Raw genomic sequence first — 21,087 nt, 5'->3', positions numbered from 1 at the left:
TGCCTTGTATGAACCATAAAAATGAAAAGGAATTTGGGTGTTTGTAAAATTGTCTTCATATCTGAATAGGATATGAAGAAGTGATGGATTCCACATGGAAACCCCTGGAGTACATTCTCAAATACCCTGAGAACTCATCTGCAACAAATGTGGGCCTGGGCCCTGGCTCCGGAAAGAGCAGGAGAAAGTCTGTGAGGCACCTCTGAGTACACCACTCCTGACTTACTTGGGGCAGCTCCCCTAAAAGAATAGGAATTAGCATTCACAAGAGGCTTTGAACATGAGTAGTAGAGCCCCGTAATAGGGTTGAAGGGAGAGTGAGGCAGGTCTATGGGGCACTGCACAAGGTAGTTACTATTTAACTTTAGAAATCAGAGGTATCCAGAGAGCTGGTCTTGTAACTGAGAAGTTAGGATTTAAGGACTGGTTATGATTACTAAATCATTATATCGATATTCCTTTTTACTTTCTGGTATATTAGAGTAGAGAGAGGGAAATACCTGAGTACCTGAACTGTAATCCAGCTGCCTTGATCTTTTGATAATGATTGTATAGTCTTTATCTTGTGCCCTGTGATTATAAAAACCTTGTGACTAACCTTCACTTGTACCCATTTGTCCAGTTTTTCAACTTTAAAGTCTTATGATCACTGAAGACAGCCTCTAATGTTTATTAATGAAGAGTCTTGGGTTAGCCTAGAACTAACCCATCCCAAGTCCAAAGTTATCTTGATAACAGAAGCTGGACCTAACCAAAATGAGCCTGCCTGACATGTGCAGTAGCTTATACTTTAACCTAAAGTCCCCTATACCTCATTATAATACTAAAAGTCATGTCCATCATCAAATTAAGGCTGCCATTTTCCTACATACATTCTGTGACTAAGCATGTAATCAATCTGGACATACTCAATAATTAGATTACTTCTAATTACATCATCTGGGGCCATTGTACTCATTATCCTAAAACCTGCCCATCTTTTGATGCTATAAAACTATCAGAATTACTTCGGTTTGGGGAGACAGATTTTGGACCGATAGGCCATCTGTTCTCCTGCTTCTCGCTTAGCAATAAACTCATTCTCTCTTTGAAATCCTGGTGACTCAGAAATTGGTCATTTGAGCACATTGGGCAAAAGAATCCACCACCTTGGTCCGGTAATAGCCTATAGTATACGTCTAAGAAAATTTACAAGTTAAAATCTGAAAAATCAAATCAGTTATGGGTCCAAAAATCAAGCAGGAATTCAGGAACAAGATAAAAAGGGGCAAAAGGCTCATGAGTGAAGGGATCTGGGCCAACAAACAAAGTAATGATGCTTGAATTCTCCTTTACTGGGCACCAGCTGTACATGCATGAACAGGTAGACTTCAGTTAAGACAAAGGGTGATGGTAGACATGTTACAGTGATGAGGGACAATGCTGACAAGATGGTCACCACTGACTGGATCTGTCAATTGTAAGAGCCCTCATCAAGCAAAGCAATAGTACAACAGAGAAGTTCCCAATTTCAATAGCTGAGATCCACCACACGAAGCTATTGACATTGGGAACTATTGCCAAGAGAAGCCAATGAGAAACCACTGCTGAGAGCCCAAGATGAGCGTGGCCCCAGGAAGGGTAGATAGAGGGTCAGGCTGAGCAGCCACGTTGCACAGTGATCTTTGTCTAGCTTCCTCTACAATTCCAATGGGAAACACTTTTAATATAAGAGAAGGGAAAGGAGTAGAGGGTTGGCAACCAGGGATTCTCAGAGTGGGCTTAAACCAGCTAGTACAGAATTATAATCTGTCTTTGAACTCCTGGTGAAGAGTAAGAAAAAAGACACAGCCAAGAAAGGTGTGATGTCCTTTGTCACTGCTCTTTGGCTTACAAACTTACAGAGCAGAACAGAGATTCCTTCAGTGGTGACTTAATGGATTTTTACATTCTCATCATTTTTGTTGTCGTTAATACATTTCCTTTTAGTGATCATAAGTTTCTCTCCTTTTTGATTTTGCTTATACCCAAGCAAATATACTTACTTTATTTTATTTGGGGCCAGAAACTATTTTGGAAACCTCTGACAGGGTGCTTTTTTTTCTTATTTTTTTTTAGGTCCACTGCATGAGTTATGCACTTAATTTGTCTTAAATAAAGAGAAATCTATGCAGTTGTTAAAATAGGGAACTAAACATCCCTGAGTCCTAAGTTTTAAAGTGAACAGAAATACACATTATGTAATCCTACATGTGTCTTTTTCTAGGTCTATTTCCTTCTAAAATATTGTTTATATTCTTGTAAAAAAATTAAAATTAATGCCTAAAGTAGCATTATGAAAATGATTTTATTATTTAATCATAGGCATTAAATGGATTTAAGTCAGCTAAAATAAAATTCTTAGATAAAAAGTACACACAATTAAGACAAATTGCAATGAAATAAATAGGGTAGGGGTAAGGAGAAAGTAGTTATAGCTAGGTTAAAAATAGTAAATGAACACAAAACTTAGAGCTGAGTTTCTTGGCAGATAGGGCAAAAATAAATCATGTTGAATAATATATTTCTCCAATCTAAGGAATTACATAAAGCTTCGTATCCAAAGGAGCATTTTAGCATTTTGTTTTCCCTAACACTCTAACAGAAATAGAGAAATTTATCACAAAAATCATTATATGTGAGACATGAAACAGCATGGTAAACAACACATTCTATTACTAGTTTAAGGAAATGCAGAAGTAGTCTTCATACGGCTATTTCTTATAACAACCCTTTCTAAAACTTAAGGTAAAATATTAAGTCAACTTTGTGAACGTGGGCCTACATTAAGAGAGTTAATTAGTCAGGGGGTATAGTTTGTTATATGACCTGATGGCTGCATGTAAAAAGTGGAGAATGGGGGAATGAGCTTGTCTCCCACAAATCAGATGTCTTGGATGAGCTTGCAAAAAGAGAAGAAAATATGATCATTCAAAACAAAGCCTGTGCCTGAAACTGCAGGATTCTGGGTTACAGATGGAAGGGAGTTCCTAATATAGCTACTACTTTTGTAGGAAGTAAAGTCAAAGTTCTGTGAGGTAAGTTAAAAAGCCTTTTCCAAACTCCTGCCAAGACGGAAGTTCCTACTTATATTTTTTATGGAAGGTGGTTCCAAACTCACTTTTGCTCCAAACCAGAGAGAGAGAGAGAGAGAGGGAGAGAGAAATTAATGGAAATTAATGGTCATGTTTTTTCATATAGTAAATTAGCTACTGGCATATTATTTATTTGAAAGACTATAAAGTATTTATTGACTATCTGAATGCAAACTGCTTAAATGGTTTCCAGCTCACGGAGTGGGATATCCTATGGACATAGCTTGTCTTAACCAATGTGTGGCAAAATATTTGCTTACTAATGAGCACTCCTCATTTCCATTTTGCTTTGAGGAGTACCTTGTAAAGAAAAGTAACCCATGGTAGTAAAGAATTGGTAGAAAATTTGCTTGGTATTTTTTTTCACTTGAACTTTTTATTGAGATAATTGCAGATTCACATGCAGTTGTAAGAAAAAACAGAGAGAACCTGTGTATACTTTACCTAGTTTCTCTCAGTGTTAACATTCTGTAAAACTAAAGTATAATATCACAGCCACGATATTGGTATTGCTACAGTTCACCCACTTTATTCAAATTTCTCCAGTTTTACTTGTACTCATTTGTATGTCTATATGTGTAGTTCTATATAATTTTATGACATGTTTCTGGATCTACCACCACAGTCTAAAAGATACTAAACAGTTCTATCACCACAAGGACCCCCTCTCTGTTGCCCTTTTTTTCTTAATAAGAAAAATTATAAGTTTATAAAACAATCATGCATAAAATACAGGATTCCCATGCACCTTCCCGCAACACCGCCTTGCATTGGTGTGAAACATTTGTTACTCTTAATGATAGCATGTTTTTATAATTTTACTATTGTTTTAACAATAGTTACCTTTGTTACAATTGATGAAAGATTATTAAAATGCTTCTACTGTCCATTATTTACATTAGGGGTATTTTTTCCCATATACCACCCTATTATTACCACCTTGTATTAGGATCATACATTTGTTATAATGAAAGAACATTCTTACATTTGTATTATTAACTATAGTCCATCATCTACAATGGGGTTCACTGTATTGTATAGTCCTATGTTTTATCTTTTAATTTTTTTCTAGTAATATATACATCATAAAGTTTCCTCTATTAATCACATTGACCTATATAATTCAATGCTGTTTACACTCACAACAATGTGCCACCATTATCACCATCCATTTCCAAACCTTTACAGTCAGCCTAAATAGAAAGTCCATACAAATTAAGCATCAACTACCCATTCTCTAACCCTAATCTATCTCTGATGACCTATATTCTAGATTCAAACTCTTTAAGTTTGCTTATTATAATTAGTTCATAGCAGTGAAATCAAACAATATTTGACCCTTTGTGTCTGACTTATTTCACTCAACATAATGTCCTCAGGGTTCATCCATGTTGTTGCATGCGGGAGGACTTCATTCCTTTTTTTATGGATGAATAATATTCAGTCATCTGAATATACCACATTTTGTTTATCCATTCTTCAGTTGATGGGCACTTGGGTTGTTTCCATCTTTTGGAAATCGTGTATAATGCTGCTATGAACATCTGTGTGCTGATATCTGTTTGAGTCCCTGCTTTCAGTTCTTCTGGGTATATACATAGTAGTGGGATTGTGAGATCAAATGGTAATTCTATTCTTAGTTTCCTGAGGAACTGCCAGACTGTCTTCCACAGTGCTGCACATTTTACATTCTCACCAACAGTGAATAGGTTTTCCTATTTTTCCACATCCTCTCTAACACTTGTAGTTTTCTGTTTTTTAAATAGTGGCCACTCTAGTAGATGTGAAATAGTATCTCATTGTGATTTTGATTTGCATTTCCCAACAGGTAGTGATGTTGAGCATCTTTACGTGTACTTTTTAGCCATTTGTATTTCATCTTTGGAGAAATGTCTATTCAAGTCTTTTGCCCATTTATAATTGGGTTGTTTGTCTTTTTATTGTTGAGTTGTAGGATTTCTTTATTTATTCTGGATATTAAATCCTTATTGGATATGTAGTTTCCAAATATTTTCTCCCATTGAGTAGGCTGTCTTTTCAAAATCCTTTGATGTCTTGACAAAATCCTTTGATGCACAAAAGTATTTAATTTTATCTATTTTTTCTTTCACTGCTTGTGCTTTATGTTTAAAGTCTTAAGAAACCTTTGCCTACCATAAGATCTTGAAGGTGCTTCTCTACATTTTCTTCTAGGAGTTTTATAGTCGTATAGTTTTATAGTCCTAAAATTAACTTTGAGTTAATTTATGTATATAGTGTGAGATACAGGTACTCTTTCATTCTTTTGCATATGGATATCCAGTTCTCCCAGCAAGTGTGGGTCCTCCAACTATGTTCTTTTTTAAGATGTTTTTGGCTATTGGGGCCCCAAATAAATTTGCTTCCAAGTAAATTTCCTTCCAAATAAATTTGATAATTGGATTTTCCATTTCTGCAAAGTAGGATGTTGGAATTTTGACTGGGATTGTGTTGACTCCATAAATCAATTTGGGCAGAATTGATATCTTAATGATATTTATTTTTCCAATCCTCGAACATGGAATGTCCTTCTGTTTTTTAAGGACTTCTTTGATTTCTTTTAGCAATGTTTTATATTTTTCTGTGCATTAGTCCTTTACATCCTTGGTTAACTTTATTCCTAGATAGTTGATTCTTTCAGTTGTTATTGTAAATGGCATTTAAAAATATTTCCTGCTCAGATTGCTCATTACTAGTGAACAGAAACACTACCGATTTTTGTGTGTTGATCTTGTATCCCACCACTTTGCAGAACCAATTTATTAGCACTAGTATCTTTGTTGTACATTTGTGGGGACTTTTTATATATATAGGATCATGTCACCTGCAAATAGTGTTAAAGTTTTACTTCTTCCTTTCCAATTTGGATGCCTTTTATTTCTTTTTCTTTCCTAAAGTTTCTGGCTAGAAATTCTAGCACAATGTTGAATAGCTGTGGTGACAGTGGGCTTCCTTGTGTTGTTCCAGATCTTAGAAGCAAAGTTTTCAGTCTTTCACTATTGAGTACAATGTTAGCTGTGGGCTTTTCATATATTCCCTTTATCATGTTGAGGAAGTTTCCTTTTAATTCTATTTTTCTAAGTGTTTTTATCAAGAAAGTATGCTAGATCTTGTCAAATGCCTTGTCTGCATCAATCAAGATGATCATGTGGTTTTTCCCCTTCAATTTGTTAATGTGGTGTCTTACATTAATTGATTTTCTTGTACTGAACCACACTTGCATACCTGGGATAAAATCCATGTGATTGTGGTGTATAATTCTTTTAATGAGCTGTTGGATTCAGTTTTCTAGTATTTTATTGAGAATTTTGGCATCGATATTCATAAGAGAAATTGTTCTGTGATTTTCTTTTCTTGTAATATCTTTATCTGGCTTTGGAATTAGGGTGACATTGGCCTCATAGAATGAGTTAGGTAGCGTTATCTCCTCTTCATTTTTTTGGAAGAGTTTGAGCAGGATTGGTATTAATTCTTAGAATGATTGGTAGAATTCATCTGTGAAGCCATCTTGTCTTGGGCTTTTCCCTGTTGGTAGGTTTTTGATCACTGACTCAATCTCTTTACTTGTAATTGGCCTGCTGAGGGCTTCTATTTCTTCCAGAGTCTGTGTAAGTAGTTCGTGTGTTTATAGGAATTTGTCCATTTCATCTAAGTTGTCTAATTTGTTGGCATACAGTTGATCATAGTATCCTCTTATGATCCTTTTTATTTCTGTGGGGTCATTAGTACTGTCCCCTCTCTCATTTCTGATTTTGTTTATTTGGGTCTTCTTTCTTTTTTCCTTTGTCAGTCTAGCTAAGGGTTTGAATTTTATTGATCTCCTCAAAGAACCAGCTTTTGGTTTTGTTAATTCACTCTCTTGTTTGTTTTTCCTCTCAATTTCATTGATTTATGCTCTAATCTTTGTTATTTCTTTCCTTCTGCCTGTTTTGGGATTAGTTTCCTGTTCTTTTTCTGCATTCCTCCAACTATGCAGTTAGGGCCCTGATTTTAGCTCTTTCTTCTTTTTTAATGTAAGCATTTAGGGCTATAAATGTCCCTCTCAGCACTGCCTTTACTGCACTGCATAAGTTTTGATATGTTGTGTTCTCATTTTCATTTGTCTTGAGATAGATATGGATTTTTTTTTTGCAATTTTTTCTTTGACCCACTGATTGTTTAAGAGTATGTTGTTTAATTTCCATTTATTTGTGAGTTTCCCAGTTTTCCATCTGTTATTGATTTTCAGCTTCATTCCATTATGGTCAGTGAAGTGCTTTGTATAATTTCAATTTTTTAAAAATTTATTGAGACTTGTTTTGTGACCCAGCACATGGTCTATCCTGGAGTATGTTCCATGCGCACTTGAGAAGAATCTTTCTCTTGCTATTTTGGGGTGCAATATTTTGGATGTCTGTTAGGTATAGTTCATTTATCATATTATTCAAGTCTCTGTTTCTTTATTGATCCTTAGTCCAGATGTTCTATCTATTGGTGAAAGTAGTGTACTGAAGTCTCCAACTATTATTGTAGAAGTGTCTATTATTCCTTTCAGTTTTTCCAGTGTTTGCTCTTCTATTTTGGGGCACCATAGTTAGGTACAGAAATATTTATGATCGCTATTTATTTCTCAGTGGATTCCCCTTTTTTAAATTAATGTATAGTGTCCTTCCTTGTCTCTTATAACAGTTTTACCTTTAAAGTCTTTGTCCTATATTAGTATAGCTGCACAGCTCTTTATTGGTTACTGCTTGTGTGGAATATCTTATTCCAAACTTTCACTTTCAATCTATTTGTGTCTTTGGGTCCAAGTGAGTCTCTTGTAGACAGCATATAGTTGGGTCATACTTTTTAATCCATTCTGCCAGTCTGTGGCTTTTGATTCGGGAGTTTAATCCATTAACATTCAATGTTATTACTATAAATGTAGTACTTAGTTCGGCCATTTTATCCTTTGGTTTTTATTTGTCCTCTCTCTTTTTTTTTGTCTCTCTTTTTACCCTTTTAGCTACCTTTACTGATAATCTTCATTTCTTCTCTCTACTCTAAACCTTTCCCTCCATCTTTTTCTTTCAGAAAAATTCCATTTAGAATTTCTTGTAGGGCAGGTCTCTTGTGAAAAACTCTCTCAGTTTCTGTGTGTTAATATTGCAAACTGTGCCTCATTTCTGAAGAACAATTTTGCTGAATAAAGAATTTTTGGCTGACAGTTTTGCTCTTTCATTGCCTTAAATATATCATACTACTGCCTTCTCATATCCATTGTTTCTGATGAGAAATCAGCACTTAGTCTTATTGCAGGTCCCTTGTATGTGATGAATCACTTTCCTCTTGCTGCTTTTGGGCCATTATTTCCCCAGATATTCTTTCTGCTGCTTTCCCTTCTTTTCTCTTTCAGGGACACCCATGACATGTATATTTGTGAGTGTCATGCTGTCATTCAAGTCCCTGAGACCCTGCTTAATTTTTTCCATTATTTTCTTTTCTCTGTCTGTTCTTTTGTCTATAAGATTTCAATTGCCATGTCTTCTAGTTGGCTAGTTCTTTTTTTTGTTTTTTTGCCTGTTCAAATCTTCTGTCATATGCCGCTAGTGTATTTTTAATCTCTTACACTGTGCTTTTCATTCCCAGAATTTCTGTTATGTTTCTTTTTGTACTTTCAAATTCTTCTTTAGGCTCACCATGTGTCTTCTTAATATCCTTTATATCTTTAGCCATATTTTCCTTCATCTTCTTGAATTGATTTAGGAGATTTGTTTGAACATCTTTGATTAGTTGTTCCAAATTCTGTGAAGTATTATTTTTTTCCCTTGACTGTACCATACCTTCTTGTTTCTTGGTATGGCTTGTAATTTTTTGCTGATGTCTAGGCATCTGATTATCTTAATGAGTTTACTCTGAAGGTCAGTTTCTCTCTATTTTCTAGTTTTATTGTTGATTGGCATTGTGTTAAGGCTCTTCTTTGATGCTTGATTCAACTTGTTCTAAACCTTTAGAATAGCCTACATTTAACTGATCAGATCTTTTCAGCTCTTCTTCATCTGATTCTTACCCTGGATATGCCATACAGTTTTTAATATTACCCTATTTGTGCAATTGTTTTACCCCCAGGAGAAAACTTCCTTTCCTCTGTTCCTTCTCCAGGAATTTTGATCTGTCCTGTTTGTTTTTGTTTGTCTCTATAGTTTTTTACACTCCTTTCATTGTCTCTAGCTGTTTTTGCCTAGATGGAAAATTATGGGAGGAGGGTGACCTCAGAGAGAACTTTCCCATGTCAGTATTACCCAGTTAAAACAGGGCCAGGAGAGATCTAAGATGGTGGCATAGAGAGAGAGTGGAAGCTAGATAGTCCCCCTGGAACAACTAATAAACAACCAGGAACAACTAGTAAATAATCCAGAATATCTGCAGGGGACAAACGTAATCATCCACTCATCATACACCAACATGAATTGGGAGGAATGCCTGAGATCACCACATAAAATCTGTAAGTAAAAACTGTGGATCCAAGCTGGAGACCCCTCTCCCCATGACCTGAACTGCAAAGCCTTGTGGAGCTAGAGAGCAGCTTTCTCTGAGCAAGTGAATATAGCTCAGCTGAGCTCCAACTGGGGTTTTAATTAACAAGTGTGGACTGCTCAATACAAATCCCCAAAAAGCAGACAGAGGCTTTGGATGAAGACTGACCTTGGAGAGCCAGAGAGTGGCCACGGACTGGCCCTGAAGGGGACTTTCTGTCTTTGTTTCAGCTCAGTGGAGAAAGCCTCAGCAATTTTCAGTTCCCAGTGCTCTGACCCAGACAAGGGTGGTGATAGCACAGGCAAAGAGAGACCATTGAAATGCTAATGACCTCTCCCTAGGGGGCCTATCTTCCCTAAGAGGAAAGGGGTGGGTCCCAGCTCTACTACCAGCCTTCCATTCAGAACCAGACCCCAAAGCCTGGGGGAAAACAGCCATGGGCCACACCTCCTTACACCAGTCTGGAGTTACAGGCTGACAGGTGCCACCTGCTGGGGAGAAAAACACAGTGACCTGAGGCCTCACAGGGTGTACCAATTTTCTAAGACACACCCTCAGGGAAACCAGATACTGAATAGTTCTTCCTTGTGGGACCAGAGCCCGTTTTGGTCTGGGAAAGCCTGATTGGGATAACCAAGAAAACCATGCCTAGACAACAGAAAACTACAACCTACACTAAGAAAAATGAAGTTATGGCCCAAAGGAACAAACTTACACTTCAACTGAGACACAGGAATTGAAACAACTAACACTAAGTCAATTCAAAAAGTTTGGGGAAGATATGGCAAAAGAGATGAACTGTATAATTAAAATACTGGGTGTATATAAGGTAAAAATTGAAAGTTCAAAAAAACCAACTGGCAGAATCTATGGAAATGTAAGGCACAACACAGGAGATGAAAGACACAATGGAATCATACAACAGCAGATCTCAAGAGGCAGAAGAAAACACTCAGGAACTGGAGAACAAGGCACCTGAAAGCCTACACACAAAAGAACAGATAGAGAAAAGAATGGAAAAATACAAGCAAAGTCTCCGGGAACTTAAGGACAAAATGAAAATCAGGAATGTATGTGTCATTGGTGTCCCAGAAGGAGAATAGAAGGGGAAAGGGGCAGAAGCAATAGAGGAAATAATCAATGAAAATTTCCCATCTCTTATGGAAGACATAAAATTACAGATCCAAGAAGTGCAGCATACTCCAAACAGAATAGATCTGAATAGGCCTATGCCAAGACACTTAATAATCAGATTATCAAACATCAAAGATAAAGAAAAAATCCTGAAAGCAGCAAGAGAAAAGCAATCCATCACATACAAAGGAAGCTTGATAAGACTATGTGTGGATTTCTTAATAGAAACCATGGAGGCAAGAAGGAAGTGGGGTGATATATTTAAGATACTGAAAGAGAAAAACCAACAACCAAGAATCCTATATCTGTCAAAACTGTCCTTCAAATATGAGAGAGAGCTTAAAATATTCTCTGAGAATAGACAATGACAGAGTTTGTGAACAAGATACCTGCTCTACAGGAAACACTAAAGGGAGCACCACGGACAGAAAGGAAAAGATAGGAGTGAGAGGTTTGGAACACAATTGTGGGAGATAGTAGCACAGCAATGTAAGTACACTGAACAAAGATGACTGTGAGTTTGGTTGAAAGAGGAAGGTTGGGACCATGTGGGACACCAGAACAAAAGACAAAGGATAAAGACTGGGACTGTGTAACTCAGGGAAACCTAGGATCCTCAATGATTGTAATAAAAGGTGCAAATATGTTTTTACCTGAGGTAGAACAAATGAGTGTCAACATTGCAAGGTGTTAAAAATAGGGTGAGATTGGGGGGGGGATACAATCAATGCAAACCAGAGGCTATAATTAATGGAAACATTGTATTATGCTTCCTTTAATATAACAAAGGCAATATACCAAAGCTAAATGCATATGGGGGGCGGTGTGGGGGGTGGGGAATAGGGGAAGGATATGGAACTCCTGGCATTGGTGATGTTGTCTGACTCTCTATTCTACTTTTGATTAATGCTATCTTTCCTTTTGTTGCTTTCTAGCTGTCATGTTTTTGTTGTTTTTCTCTTTCTCTTTTCTTTTTCTTTTGTCTCTCTGCCTTCTTTGACTCTTCCTCTGTCTTTGTGGAAGAAATGGAGATGTCCTTATATAGAGAGTGGTGATAGTGCTGAATACATAAATACATGACTATACAGGGAACCAACGATTGTTTACTTAGGACGGAATGTATGGCGTGTGAACAAAACCATCTTAAAAGAAAGGGGTTGATGAAGAAACCTTGAGGACACTATATTGAGTGAAATAAGACAGACATATTAAAGGCAAATATTGCAGGGTCTCACTGATATGAACTAATTATAATGTGTAAACTCAGAGACATGAAATATAAGTTACTAGGATATAGAATGAGGCTAAAGAATGGAGAGCAGTTGCTTATTATGAGCAGAATGTTCAACTAGGGTGAACTTAAATGTTTGGAAATGGACAGGAGTGATGGCAGCATGTTGTGAGAATAACTAACAGTGCTAAAAGGTGTGTGAAGGTGGTGGAAAGGGTAAGCTCAGAGTCACACATGTCATCAGAAGGAAAGTTGGAGGTTAAAAGATGGGAATGTATAAAACAGTGAATCTTGTGCTGGACAATGTCCATGATTAACTGTACAAATATTAGAAATCTCTCTCACAAACTAGAACAAATGTATGACACTATAACTAGAAGTTAATAGAGGGGCATAAAGGAAAAAAATATATACCTATTGCAAACTATATACTACAGTTAGTAGTATTTTAACGTTCTTTCATCAACAGTAAACAAATGTACTATACCAAAACTATGAATCAACAATGGAGGGGGTGTGGTTAGGGGTATGGGAGGATTGGAGTTTCCTTTTTTTGTCTTTATTTCTTTTCTGGAGTAATGAAAATGTTATAAAAATTGAAAAAAATTAATTGTGTTGATGGATGCACAGCTGTATGATGGTATAATGGGCAACTGATTATACACTTTGGATCTTTGGATAGTCATATGGTATGTGAACAATCTCCATAAAATATATATATATAAATGATGGGGCCAGGGGCCCACAAAGGTGGTGTAGACTGGCTTTAAAGTGTCCTGGGGAGGGGATCAGGATAGATGCTAAAAGCCCCTTTCCTTGCACCCTGAAACTTTACTTTCCTGGCCTGCCCAGCAGATAGTGCCCTTTACAAAACTGTTCTCTACAGCCCTGAGGAGGCACTGTGTTGTTTTTTTTTTTTTTTTTTAATCATCATTTTATTGAGATATATTCACATACCACGCAGTCATACAAAACAAATCGTACTTTCGATTGTTTACAGTACCATTACATAGTTGTACATTCATCACCTAAATCAATCCCTGACACCTTCATTAGCACACACACAAAAATAACAAGAATAATAATTAGAGTGAAAAAGAGCAATTGAAGTAAAAAAGAACACTGGGTACCTTTGTCTGTTTGTTTCCTTCCCCTATTTTTCTACTCATCCATCCATAAACTAGACAAAGTGGAGTGTGGTCCTTATGGCTTTCCCAATCCCATTGTCACCCCTCATAAGCTACATTTTTATACATCTGTCTTCGAGATTCATGGGTTCTGGGTTGTAGTTTGATAGTTTCAGGTATCCACCACCAGCTACCCCAATTCTTTAGAACCTAAAAAGGGTTGTCTAAAGTGTGCGTAAGAGTGCCCACCAGAGTGACCTCTCAGCTCGTTTTGGAATCTCTCTGCCACTGAAGCTTATTTCATTTCCTTTCACATCCCCCTTTTGGTCAAGAAGATGTTCTCCGTCCCACGATGCCGGGTCTACATTCCTCCCCGGGAGTCATATTCCATGTTGCCAGGGAGATTCACTCCCCTGGGTGTCTGATCCCACGTAGGGGGGAGGGCAGTGATTTCACCTTTAAAGTTGGCTTAGCCAGAGAGAGAGGGCCACATCTGAGCAACAAAGAGGCATTCAGGAGGAGACTCTTAGGCACAAATATAGGGAGGCCTAGCCTCTCCTTTGCAGCAACCGTCTTCCCAAGGGTAAAACTTATGGTAGAGGGCTCAACCCATCAAACCACCAGTCCCCTATGTCTGCGGTCATGTTAGCAACCATGGAGGTGGGGTAGGCGAATACCCCTGCATTCTCCACAGGCTCCTCAAGGGGGCACTACATCATTTTTTTTTTCCTTGTTTTTCTTTCTTTCTTTTTTTTTTCTTAACTTTCCCTTCTTTTTTAAATCAACTGTATGAAAAAAAAAGTTAAAAAGAAAACAAACATACAATAAAAGAACATTTCAAAGAGACCATAACAAGGGAGTAAGAAAAAGACAACTAACCTAAGATAACTGCTTAACTTCCAACATGTTCCTACTTTACCCCAAGAAAGTTACATAATATAGCAACCTTTCTGTGAACTTGTTCCTACTATATCCATCAGAAATTAACAGACCATAGTCATTTCTGGGCATCCCCAGAACGTTAAAGCTTATCTGTTCTTCTTGGATTATTGTTCCCCCTTCCTTATTTGCTCTCTACTGCTAGTTCTCCTACATTCTAAATTATAAACCATTTGTTTTACATTTTTGAAAGTTCACATTAGTGGTAGCATATAATATTTCTCTTTTTGTGCCTGGCTTATTTCACTCAGCATTATGTCTTCAAGGTTCATCCATGTTGTCATATGTTTCACGAGATCGTTCCTTCTTACTGCCGCGTAGTATTCCATCGTGTGTATATACCACATTTTATTTATCCACTCATCTGTTGAAGGACATTTGGGTTGTTTCCATCTCTTGGCAATTGTGAATAATGCTGCTATGAACATTGGCGTGCAGATATCTGTTCGTGTCACTGCTTTCCGATCTTCCGGGTATATACCGAGAAGTGCAATTGCTGGATCGAATGGTAGCTCTATATCTAGTTTTCTAAGGAACTGCCAGACTGACTTCCAGAGTGGCTGAACCATTATACAGTCCCACCAACAGTGAATAAGAGTTCCAATTTCTCCACATCCCCTCCAGCATTTGTAGTTTCCTGTTTGTTTAATGGCAGCCATTCTAACCGGTGTTAGATGGTATCTCATTGTGGTCTTAATTTGCATCTCTCTAATATCTAGTGAAGCTGAACATTTTTTCATGTGTTTCTTGGCCATTTGTATTTCCTCTTCAGAGAACTGTCTTTTCATATCTTTTGCCCATTTTATAATTGGGCTGTCTGTACTATTGTCATTGAGTTGTAGGATTTCTTTGTATATGCAAGATATCAGTCTTTTGTCAGATACATGGTTTCCAAAAATTTTTTCCCATTGAGTTGGCTGCCTCTTTACCTTTTTGAGAAATTCCTTTGAGGTGCAGAAACTTCTAAGCTTGAGGAGTTCCCATTTATCTATTTTCTCTTTTGTTGCTTGTGCTTTGGGTGTAAAGTCTAGGAAGTGGCCGCCTAATACAAGGTCTTGAAGATGTTTTCCTACATTATCTTCTAGGAGTTTTATGGTACTTTCTTTTATATTGAGATCTTTGGTCCATTTTGAGTTAATTTTTGTGTAGGGGGTGAGGTAGGGGTCCTCTTTCATTCTTTTGGATATGGATATCCAACTCTCCCAGCCCCATTTGTTGAAAAGACCATTATGGCTCAGTTCAGTGACTTTGGGGGCCTTATCAAAGATCAGTCGGCCATAGATCTGAGGGTCTATCTCCGAATTCTCAATTCGATTCCATTGATCTATATGTCTATCTTTGTGCCAGTACCATGCTGTTTTGGCAACTGTGGCTTTATAATAAGCTTCAAAGTCAGGGAGTGTAAGTCCTCCCACTTCGTTTTTCTTTTTTAGAGTGTCTTTAGCAATTCGAGGCATCTTCCCTTCCCAAATAAATTTGATAACTAGCTTTCCCAAGTCTGCAAAGTAGGTTGTTGGAATTTTGATTGGGATTGCATTGAATCTGTAGATGAATTTGGGTAGAATTGACATCTTAATGACATTTAGCCTTCCTATCCATGAACATGGAATATTTTTCCATCTTTTAAGGTCCCCTTCTATTTCTTTTAGTAGAGTTATGTAGTTTTCTTTGTATAGGTCTTTTACATCTTTGGTTAAGTTTCTTCCTAGGTACTTGATTTTTTTAGTTGCTATTGAAAATGGTATCTTTTTCTTGAGTGTCTCTTCAGTTTGTTCATTTCTAGCATATAGAAACATTACTGACTTATGTGCATTAACCTTGTATCCCGCTACTTTGCTAAATTTGTTTATTAGCTCTAGTAGCTGTATCGTCGATTTCTCAGGGTTTTCTAGATATAAGATCATATCGTCTGCAAACAATGACAGTTTTACTTCTTCTTTTCCAATTTGGATGCCTTTTATTTCTTTGTCTTGCCGGATTGCCCTGGCTAGCACTTCCAGCACAATGTTGAATAACAGTGGTGACAGCGGGCATCCTTGTCTTGTTCCTGATCTTAGAGGGAAGGCTTTCAGTCTCTCACCATTGAGTACTATGCTGGCTGTGGGTTTTTCATATATGCTCTTTATCATGTTGAGGAAGTTTCCTTCAATTCCTACCTTTTGAAGTGTTTTTATCAAAAACGGATGTTGGATTTTGTCAAATGCTTTTTCAGCATCTATTGAGATGATCAATTGATTTTTCCCTTTTGAGTTTTTAATGTGTTGTAATATATTGATTGTTTTTCTTATGTTGAACCATCCTTGCATGCCTGGAATGAACCCCACTTGGTCATGGTGTATGATTTTTTTAATGTGTCTTTGGATTCGAATTGCAAGTATTTTGTTGAGGATTTTTGCATCTATATTCATTAGGGAGATTGGCCGGTAGTTTTCCTTTTTTGTAGCATCTTTGCCTGGTTTTGGTATTAGATTGATGTTAGCTTCATAAAATGAGTTAGGTAGTGTTCCATTTTCTTCAATGTTTTGAAAGAGTTTGAGTAAGATTGGTGTCAGTTCTTTCTGGAAAGTTTGGTAGAATTCCCCTGTGAAGCCATCTGGCCCTGGGCATTTATTTGTGGGAAGATTTTTGATGACTGATTGGATCTCTTTGCTTGTGATGGGTTGGTTGAGGTCTTCTATTTCTTCTCTGGTCAGTCTAGGTTGTTCATATGTTTCCAGGAAATTGTCCATTTCTTCTACATTGTCCAGTTTGTTGCCATACAGTTGTTCATAATATCCTCTTATAATTTTTTTAATTTCTTCAGGATCTGCAGTTATGTCACCTTTTTCATTCATTATTTTGTTTATATGGGTCTTCTCTCTTTTTGATTTTGTCAGTCTAGCTAGGGGCTTGTCAATCTTGTTGATCTTCTCAAAGAACCAACTTTTGGTGATATTTATCCTCTCTATTGTTTTTTTTGTTCTCTATGTCATTTATTTCTGCTTTAATCCTTGTTATTTCTTTTCTTCTACTTGGTTTAGGATTGGTTTGCTGTTCATTTTCTAGCTTCTTCAGTTGATCCATTAGTTCTTTGATTTTGGCTCTTTCTTCCTTTTTAATATGTGCGTTTAGTGCTATAAATTTCCCCCTCAGCACTGCTTTTGCTGCATCCCATAGGTTTTGGTATGTTGTGTTCTCATTTTCATTCGTCTCTATATATTTAGCAATTTCTCTTGCTATTTCTTCTTTAACCCACTGATTGTTTAGGAGTGTGTTGTTTAACCTCCAGGTATTTGTGAATTTTCTAAGTCTCTGATGCTTATTGACTTCTAATTGTATTCCATTGTGGTCAGAGAATGTGCTTTGAATAATTTCAATCTTTTTAAATTTATTGAGGCTTGTTTTATGTCCCAGCATATGATCTATTCTGGAGAAAGTTCCATGAGCACTAGAAAAATATGTGTATCCTGGTGATTTGGGATGTAATGTCCTGTATATGTCTGTTAAATCTAATTCATTTATCAGATTGTTTAGGTTTTCAATTGAGGCACTGTGTTTTTAAATTTCTACCACCTCTCCCCTTCTCTGGTGTGGGGTTGAAATAATAGCTGCCACCACCTTTGTCTGGGGTGGGTTGAAACAGTAGCTCAGAGCCAGAACTCAACAATCCAATTTCACAAATCAAAATCCATGATCAGTGCTCAGCCATGGCCACATTCTTACAGAAGAGGATTTTCATGTCCCTTACTGTCAGCAACAGCTAGCTAGGGACAGGATCTCAAGGCAGCCCCCAATGGGAGTGGGGGATAGGGGCTGGCAACCACCACGTGGAGAGGGCTAGTCACAGTTCTTTACAGTAGTTTATCAGCCTCTTCCTCCCACTCTTCCCTGGATGCAGTACAGTGTTCTTCTGGTCTCCAGAGTCCTAGAACAGTTGTTTTAGATAGTTCCTTCCTGCTTACTAACTGTTTTGGAGGAAGGACTGAGTCCTGGAGCTCCCTACTCCACCGTCTTCTCCTGAAGTCTCTTCCTCTGTAATCTCCCGTTGCTCTTTTATGGTCACATTCACTTCTCTCCCTCTTTTCACCCTCTCACCCTCGTCCCGCACCCCTGGCAACCATTATCTGTCCTCCATTTCTAAAATGCTGTCCTTCCAAAAATATTATATAAATGGAATCATACAGTTCGTAACCTTCTGGAATTGGCTTTTCCACACAGCATAATTCTATGAAGATCCATCCAAGTTGTTGCATGTATCAATAGTTCATTCCTTTTTCTTGCTGAGTAGTATTCCATGGTATTATGAATAAAGTTGCTGTGAAACTCATGTGCAGGTTTTGGTGTGAACATAAGTTTTCATTTCTCTTGGATAAATGCCCAAGAGTGCAATTGCTGGGTCATATACTAATTGCATGTTTAGTTGTATAGAGAAATTGCCAAGCTTTTCCAGGGTGGCTGTACATTTTTATGTTTCCACCAGCAATGTATGAATGACCTAGTTTCTTCACACCCCTGCCAGCATTTAGTGTTGTCACTATTTTTATTTTAGCCATTCCAATAGTTATGTGGTGATATTTCATTGTGGTTTTAAATTGCATTTCCCAGATGGCTAATGATGTAGAATCTTTTCAAGTGCTTATTTGCCATCTGTATATCCTCTTCGTTGAATTTTCTGTCCATATCTTTTGTCATGCTTTGTATTTTGAAGTGTGCAACTTTCTAACTTTAGTAATGAATTTTTTTAATTGGAAAATGCATTGGTACCATATAGAAGTTATTTATCACTTTTTATTTCAAAGAGAGAAGTCAATACATTTTCCATACATATAAACATTACATTTGTACTCCATATTTATCTGAGAGCTCTGTAACCAAGGATCAGGGAAATAGCTTCCAGAACACTCTTTTAAAAAAAATAAATTTTATATATTTTTAGGATTCTCATGGATTCTGATTGTTTCAGTTAATTAGCCAATAACTTAGCTCAGTAATGGAAAATAAATATTCTTTATACATCTCAGTTATAAGATACACTACACTGCCCCATCAACAAGTAGGTTCAGCTAGAAGAGAACTTCTAGGCAGACGCAGCAGGATCTGTCAGAAAATGTTGAACCTATGTTGGGAAGATGGGCTCAGCAGTTTGTAAGACAACCACCAATTGCCAACTCCTGGTATGCAGTTTATTATCAATGAGTGGCAGTAGAGAACTAAAAGGGTAGGAAGAGGGGCTAAAATTCCATTTAAGTCAACCATAGCACATACCAGCCTAACACCAATGGCTGGATGCTTGGTGGAAGTTTCCCTACAGTGAGAAGAGGGGGGGCGGGTAACAGTGGCTGGGATAGAGGAAGTAGTGTTGCCCCCCAAGGGTTCACATCTGTCTAGGGCTCAAGAGGATGAAATTTCCAAGCTGGGGAAGTCACAAGCAATGTTAAGAGGTAACAGGACATTGAGGTCTTTGAGAAGGAAGCCCCAGACCTATGTGGAGAAAAAAATTTTTTTTTTCCCCTGTAGGACCACTCCATTGACAGCAGCTTTTAGAAACCATAAACCCTGTTGTGGAGTCTGTTGATAGTGGCTGTGTGTGAATAACCCATTCCTTTGTCATTTTTGAGTCTACAAATGTGATGGTTTGAAGCTGTTATGTACCCCAGAAAAGATCATGTTAAAGATAACCCATTTCTGTGGGTGTAGACCTACTGTGGTTGGAACTTTTGATTAGGTTATTTCTGTTGAGGCATGCCCTAGGTGGGTCTTAATCCTCTTACTGGAGCCTATATAAAAGATGAAATTCAGAGAAGCACACAGAGAAGCTGAGAAAGAAAGCCAGAAAGCTCAGAGAGAAAAGCCAGAGAAGCTGAGGGATAACACAGAAAACAGAGAGAAACCACAGAAACAGTGAAAGAAGCCACTGAAGCCAGAAGCCGGAAGCAACAAAATCTGGTAGAGAAGGGAGAGACCAGCAGATGTCACCAAATACCTGGCCATGTGCTAGAGGAAATGAGGATTACCAGTAGCTGGTCTTTGGGGAGAAAGCATTGCCTGATGATGCCTTGACATTTTCACGGCCTCAGAACTGTAAGTTGTGAGTTAATAAATCCACATTGTAAAAACCAACCCATTTATTGGATATTGTGTTTTGGCAACTTTAGCAAATTAAAACAAGTTTGTCGAATATCCATCCTCCTCCTCAAATACTCTCTACAGCTGTAGTCTGGATAGGAACATCTCAAATTAAAGGGAGAAAGAAATTCTAGACCAATGGAATAATCTGTACGATTTGAAGGGTGAATAAAATACCCCCCAAATATTTCCTGACCATCTTCCCTCTTGGCTACCACCATCTTTTACTTCTTTTCACAGCAAGTTTCTTAAACAATTGGCTCCATTTCCTCATTCTCTCCCACTCTTTGACCTGGATTTTGTCCCCCTCCCTCTTCCAATATAGCTTTTGCTAATGACCTCAATGTCACTAAATCCAATAGCATTGTTTCAGTCCTAATGTCACTCCACCACTGAGCAGCACTTTTTTTCTGTGTCTCCATACTCTCCTAATGTAAAATTCTCTCCATCGAATCAAATTTGCCATGCTAATCAAACTTACTTTTGTTTTACTCTTTCTCCCTTCAATTCATTCTCAATAGTGTTATTTTTTAAAAAGTAATCTTGCCATTTCTCAGCTTGAAAGCCTATAAGGAAGACCCACCACTCTTAAATAAAGGCAGGCCCCTGCTTGCATCTTCTACTGCCCCAGTCTCAGGCTCCATCAACATTGGCCATCTTTCTGTTCCTTCTATCTTAGTGCCTTTGCTAAGGCAATTCCCTTGATCTTGACTATTTCTCCCATCCCTGCCTCCCTCATCTAGTCATCACCTAATCATCCTTCATGTTTTAGTCCAAATGTTAGTTCCTTGGGAAGCTTTCCTAATAACACCAAAATAGATCAAATTTATCTCTCACGTGCTTCTGATCCCCTGGACTCTTCCTTTAAAGGCTGTTCACTGTATTTCTGTATGTGGGAGATTTATGTATTTGATTGATTATT

The 21,087-nt window shown here is 37.5% G+C and overlaps 1 long non-coding RNA gene across 1 annotated transcript in view; it reads left to right on the top strand.

The window, feature by feature from the left end:
- The first annotated feature begins 2,960 nt into the window (after window positions 1-2,960).
- LOC119544348 overlaps window positions 2,961-21,087 on the top strand; it is a 49,720-nt gene continuing 31,593 nt past the window's right edge. The window contains exon 1 of the long non-coding RNA XR_005218818.1: window positions 2,961-3,056. This is a non-coding gene — a long non-coding RNA (uncharacterized LOC119544348). The remainder of the gene's footprint in view (window positions 3,057-21,087) is intronic.

The sequence above is a fragment of the Choloepus didactylus genome, chromosome 9 (genome assembly GCF_015220235.1).
Source record: "Choloepus didactylus isolate mChoDid1 chromosome 9, mChoDid1.pri, whole genome shotgun sequence".
In the NCBI taxonomy this organism is placed as follows: Eukaryota; Metazoa; Chordata; class Mammalia; order Pilosa; family Megalonychidae; genus Choloepus; species Choloepus didactylus.
Note: the sequence above shows the minus strand (reverse complement) of the source record. Positions and strands in the feature narration are given on the sequence as shown.